Source organism: Emydura macquarii, unplaced genomic scaffold (genome assembly GCF_026122565.2).
Source record: "Emydura macquarii macquarii isolate MOO-44397 ecotype Brisbane River unplaced genomic scaffold, CSIRO-AGI_Emac_v2 contig_587, whole genome shotgun sequence".
Classification (NCBI taxonomy): domain Eukaryota; kingdom Metazoa; phylum Chordata; order Testudines; family Chelidae; genus Emydura; species Emydura macquarii.
The window spans coordinates 2,760,241-2,766,446 of record NW_027130724.1 but is presented as its reverse complement, the minus strand read 5'-3'; positions in this window follow the sequence as shown (position 1 = coordinate 2,766,446).

The window sequence follows — 6,206 nt, the reverse complement described above, 5'->3', positions numbered from 1 at the left end:
AATATACTCACTCTATCCAGTCCATGCACTGCAAGGGCAAGCAGGAGCCTTCAGCCAGGGTCTGTGGTTAGCCTTGCTGAGCAGTAGCAGGAATAATTGCAAGATAAGCCTTGGCACAAAATTGGCAGAGTTCATTCAGGAGAAGCCCAGGACTGAGCTGGCTTGGGGAACTAGACCTCTGTCTTGCCCAAGGAGTGAGCAATCCTGTAGATTGGGGATGAGATTACCTTCATGACAACTGGATACAGGATAAAAACCGACATACAGTGAAACACTGTCCAGTGCTGATGCTTGATGTACTGAACCAGCTCCTCACCTGTCGTAAATGGGTGCAGTTCCAAAGATTTCCATGGTGCTGCATCCATTTATACCAAATGCAGATCTGACCTAGTGTGTCTACATCTGGCAGAAACCTGAGGCATTGGGCTTTTTACACAGTCATTACTTTTCTAGCTTGCAATGCCCTTACAAAGTAGTAAGGCATGGCAAACTCTCTGCAGTAATTACAGTTCAAGTGCGCTGTTAAGCCGACAGTGAGAAAAGAGGATTTGTTTTTCCATATTTCAGAAATAACTGCACCTGGGTCATATTCAAGCAGGAATCACAAGGACTCTAACTTTCTTGAGGACAAAAGGCATGTAATTGTCAGAAAAAGCTGGTTTACAAAAGGAGATAGTGAGGTTAAGAAAAGACTTGTTTGAATCGGGTTCAGGGAAAACAGAGTGAAAGCAGCACATTGCAGCCAGGCAGATCATTGTTACTCTGAAAGGAAGCTGAATCTTAGCCAAAGCTCAACCCTTTTGGAGGGTATTCATCTCATAGACAGAAGTGGGGTAGCCTATTGCTCATATCAGCCTTGTGCCGTGAGGCTCACTCGTTCTCTAACACCCTCCTCTCCTTTATGAATGGGGAGAGTTCAGTTTCTGCCATGCAAAGCAACATGCTTGGCTGAGACCTTAAACCTATCCTGGATTTTATTTACGCTGTAGACCATGGGGCTTCTTTCCCTCACTTTGTTTCATAAATGTATCTCCTCACTTGCCCCTCCTTTTAGGGCACTTACTGCAGATCGGATGTCCGCAGTTTGCTCTCCAGCAGCATTTGTCTCCTTGGCTGATTACTTAGTGGGACAGAACTAAACGTCCCCACCCACTATTTGCATGCCGCAGCTCTGTTCACAAATCACATTCAGTAAGTTCCTTGGCTTACACAGCCATCCGGTTTCTGTCAGCCTTCATATTCATTCAGGGAGATTTTATGCAAGTGGCCTGGAGCACCACCTCAATCTGAAACTAACGCTAGCTAGAGAAGAACCTGGACAAGCAGCACTAGGAGAGATCCAGGGTGTATTAATCTGCATTTAGAAGTAAAGAGCCAAATTCTGCCCTTGGAGATTGCATGCATGCAAAACCTTCCACAGAAGTCAAGGGGAGTTGTGGAGGGTGTGATTGGCAGCCACATGTGCAGAAACTCAGCATCTAAATACACTAACCAAATGCTGTGTAATAAAGTTTCTTTCTAACACAACCTGACTGTTCTGAACACAGAAACCGCCTAAGCCGTGTCAGAGCACATTGAACCTCAACTGGGGCTGGTCAGAAAAGTGCATAGGTAAAAAATGATATCTACGTACTCAACAGATCTGCTCCATTTACTGACTAATATGATGTTACTACTTATTACTGTCAGCCCTGCGGAGCCACTACAGCTTCAGAAAGCTCATTTGTCAAAGAGAGATGTCCATTCATTCCAGTATCAGGCCCCAAAATCTGCCCCCTTCCAGGCCTGTGCAGTTGTGCAGAAGAGGAGAGAGTAGAAACACACACAGACACGATGAGCACCTTTGGCCAATGGCATCTTTTTTATGGGCGTAATGACCGACAAGACAGAGCTCACCTTGACTTTCAGAGCCCAGCCTACATTTTCCCAATGTGGTAAAGCAATGTACATTAAAGAAAGGTAAGGGATCTGCTGGAAGTTTAATGCTAGCTATGTAACTAATGAATGTTATACAGAAACACCCAGTGGGAGCATTAAGGTCTGAGACTTTGCCATAAGATTCATGTAAAGTCAGTGGGGTTTGGTAGTTAGAGAGCACAGGATGGAAATTGAGTCCCCCTGGCTTCTAACTCCATGGGCACATCCCTAACATCTATGCCTCACTATTCCCACCTGTAACACTTGCCTCCCTTTCAAGGGTAGTAGGAGCTCTCCTAAATTAAGCACTTTCATATCCTTGCAGGGAGACCCAGATAAGACTAAACGCTATTATCAATTTGCATGGGGCCATGGTCAGCTAAAAGCAATAGAGGGGCCGGGGCTGTATCTGAACCAAAGGGCAGATTTTCAATCACACCTAAGGGATTTAGGAGCACAAACCCATTGACGGTCTTGGGGAACTCTGCTTTGTGCTCTAACCCAGGATCGAGGTCTGAAAGCTCCAGCTCCACAGCTGTAAGGCAACATACCAGGGGCATTTCTCTATCATGTCAATAGCAATGGTCAAGTTAAAGGGACCTTGTTTACTACAGCACAGCAGAGGCCTGTTTAGAATGAGGGCTGCAGTCAGCTGGAGTCCTGGACTTATTGGTGAACTGTTACCACAGTCAGCCAGCCTGTCTTGGAGGAGGAAGTGAAGAGTGGTTACAGGCAGCAAACTGCTCAGGACCAAGTCCAAACCATTGCTCCTTTTTTTCCAGGGGGAGCTCCACTGCTTTTGTACCTGCCTGGCTGGCTGGCTGCTAGCCTCAGGTGTTCAGTCACTAACTGATCACAGCTGGATCAAGTATTTCTGCCTCTTGGATCTGAGCCACAGCAGTGTGAAGCCAACCTTTCATTGTAGCCGTGCTATGCTACTTCCTTAGCCTGGGAGGATGGCAGGTACTTTGAAACTAGCAGGACTCTGTCACTTGGGAGCAGAGACCATAGAGTGCTTCACTGTCCCAGACACCTGACAAGAAGAAAGGAAGGGAGTTGGTAGGGAAAGAAAGCAGCATGACAGATGTAATTTAATATATGCCTATTAGAAAATTCAAGTGAGAAAAAGAGGGTAGTGTCCTTGCACATAAGCCAACAAGAGGCCAAGTCATGACAGCACTATTAAGCCCTCCCCACCCCCAAATAACCTGAAGGAAGTCATCTATAGAACTGGGTTTCCTCCAGCACTGGTCTAGCACCAGTGCAACTCCACCAGCGAGAAGGCTGGTGTACACTAGGTGCAAGTATTTCACTTGTATTGTCTAGACCCAACAACAAACACCTGTCCCTGACCTACACTAATGCTCCTTTCTGCACTAGCCCAACCCTGGGAGAAGATCTGAAAACAATCAGTGCACAGACAGCCATGAGGGAGTTACTCCAGCTGGTGTTAGCCCGGCAAGCTGCTCTTCTGCCACCTTGGCTTACGGAGTTAGGGTTGTTTTCACACTTGAGGCTATTTGCATCTTGGTTAAACTCAGCAGCCTGTGCTGCAGGAGGTCAGACTAGATGATAACCATGATCCCTGCTGGCCTCAAATTTTATCAGTCTCTATCAGAAACTGATAGAGGAAAGACACCTACAGCAAGCATCCAACCCTTACTGCTTGGACCCATTTGTATACAGAAGGCAAAGAAGGATGCTAGAATGTTTTCAAGTGACCACAAAGTAGGCAGGCGCAGCCCCCAAAAAAATACATTATAAAAATAATTTCAAAAAAAGTTTCCAGGAAAAATTGTGAAAAGTTACAGAAAGCAATGGCAAAAGTTTCTGCAATTTTTTCCTTATTTTTTGACCTGCTTTAGAAGTTTAATGTCCTTAACTATTCATTTCTCTGCTTGTGTCTAGTCTGTAAAACGTGGTAAGATACCAAACATTTTTTAAAAACTTTTTATTTTTTAATCTCAGAGTAATTGTTTTCAGACCATGTTAGAGGTGGCAATGAGACTTTACCTTAAGAATCCAAAAACAGGAATTTGGGAGGGGGTGGGACTTAAAGTGGGGTTTTAAAAAAAGTCAGTTTTTCTAGCAGCACCATGTCTGCAACCTTGTGTACAAAAGAGGTTTCCTGGTCACTATAACAAACTCCATCCACCTACAGAGCCAGGACCAGAACAGATTCTAGAACTCCAACATCCATCCCCATCCACAGACCCCTGCCCCACGTTCTGACTGTAGCATGGCACAAAAAGCCCATTGAAATCACCAAGTAACGATTAAGCCCAAAGCTCTCAACGGAAGTTAACAATATTGTTTAATCACAACTTTTTTTCATAGCTACTTTGTGGTTGGGTTGTCTGATAGATTCAGTTCAAAGGAATGTTTGAGGGGGTTAAGTAATATGAACTAAAAGGAAGGAAAATATTACACTGAAGTCAAACTAAAAACAAAACAAACTTAGCTGATTTGAAAGACAGTCAAACCTATGTCTGAGTTGCAGGCTTTCAAACTTAGGGAAGTGTTATTTCTCCTTTGCCTCCAGATAAAAGTTCCAGGGCAAACATTTTTCAGAACCAGAGATTGAGTGCTAAAACAGGGATTTAGAATAGAAGTTTGTTTGAAACATGCACCATAATTTGTCTCCCCTTCTGCTCTTCTCTGCTGCTGCTTAAACTGGGATTTAGTAGCAGATGGGAACATAACTGTTACGTTCCCTTGAAAAATCCATCCTTTGACTTGCAAATACCCATTTAAGTAGCCCATTAAATAGTAGTCAGTAACAAAGTAAGTAATCAAGGTGTCTGCTGTTTTCTTTTGCTATACATACGACTATGTTTATTCTTCCAGTATATTAATTTTGTTTGCAATTACTGTTACTGCAAATTTACTCTTCTGTTCCTTAAAGTATAAGCAAACCTCTCTCCCACTTTGTGCAACAGAATGGCAGATGCATCTAACTGAGGCAATGAAGCTAACAGCCTCCAGCTTCAAACAAGCAGGATCTGATGGCAGGGCTTCTGCAGTGAAAAGATCCTTTATTATAGACCTTGCACTCCACCTTGGACCAAGAGAGCCCAGATCTTAATTCTTGCTGCAAGGCTTTTGTTCTCAGGCTCTCGGAATGGAGGACGAGCAAGCCAAGAACAGATATTTGTGGTGGGTCAGAAGGTCTTTTGTGGATATCTTGTGTGAGAGTGCGTGAGAGAGAGAGAGACTTTTTTTTTTTTTAATTAATCAAACCTAGAGGTTTTGAGAAGCCAATTAAATGTTTCCACCTTGCCTGATCACATTATGCCTAACTAACTCTGCATGTCATCGAATACAGTATACTTCCTGTCCTAAGTGTCGTGCAATATTAAAAAGCTGCCATGTTACATCCCAGACATAGCTGCATTTGCAGTGAAGTTGATCTTTCTCTGTTGTTTGTAAAGCACTTTAGGTTTTAAAAAAAGGCATCATAAGTGTAAAAATCATTTGATCATAAAATATTTAAAGCTCTAATTCACTGCACTGGTGAATGGCAAGAGGTTGATTATCAAGAAAAATGCTTACTTACCATGAAGGTATCACTCCAATGTATGTACATCTTAAGGTTACAATTCTGGGCTTTGACACTTCCAGAATCAAATGGGGATGTGTCTCTTTATGGGCTCAGAGCAGGGAAAGATGTCATTCTCAACACTTCTTCCTTCTACACAAGGCCTTACCTGCTGCTCCTGGTCAGCTCCATTATATTACATGCTCAAAGAGTCTGCCAGTAGCCTCGCTAGGAGGCTGGATGCAATTGAAGCTGCTGGGAAGAGAGTTAAAAGAGAACCACTGGGGTTGTGGAGGGGGAAGAACACAGCATTCCTTCAGGTTAGGATAATCTCATTGGAGATGCAGAGCACACATGAAACCAGGAACTAAAGGGCACAGCAGGTCTGCACACAAGCCAAAAGGAGGCTCTCAGCTGCCCTCAATAGCTGACAATTAGTGGGCTATGTGCATGCCCCAAGACCACAGCCCATGGCATGGAAAGGCCAGAGTTTCAGATGAGTAGAGCCCCATAATAGAATGTAGTAATGTATATAAAACAGAGGGTGTGGGAGGGCAAAGATGGGCATATACAGAGTAGCTTGTATTCTCCAGATCAATAGGAGGAGGAACAGTAGGATCCTACTGGAGTACATGTGCGTTCATATCAAAGACAGCTGTCTTAATTCCTGGCAGCCAGCCTTTGGGTGCTCAGAAGAGTTAGAGAAATGTTATCGTGAGTGCATTTATTCATACACAGAAGGATAAAGCAT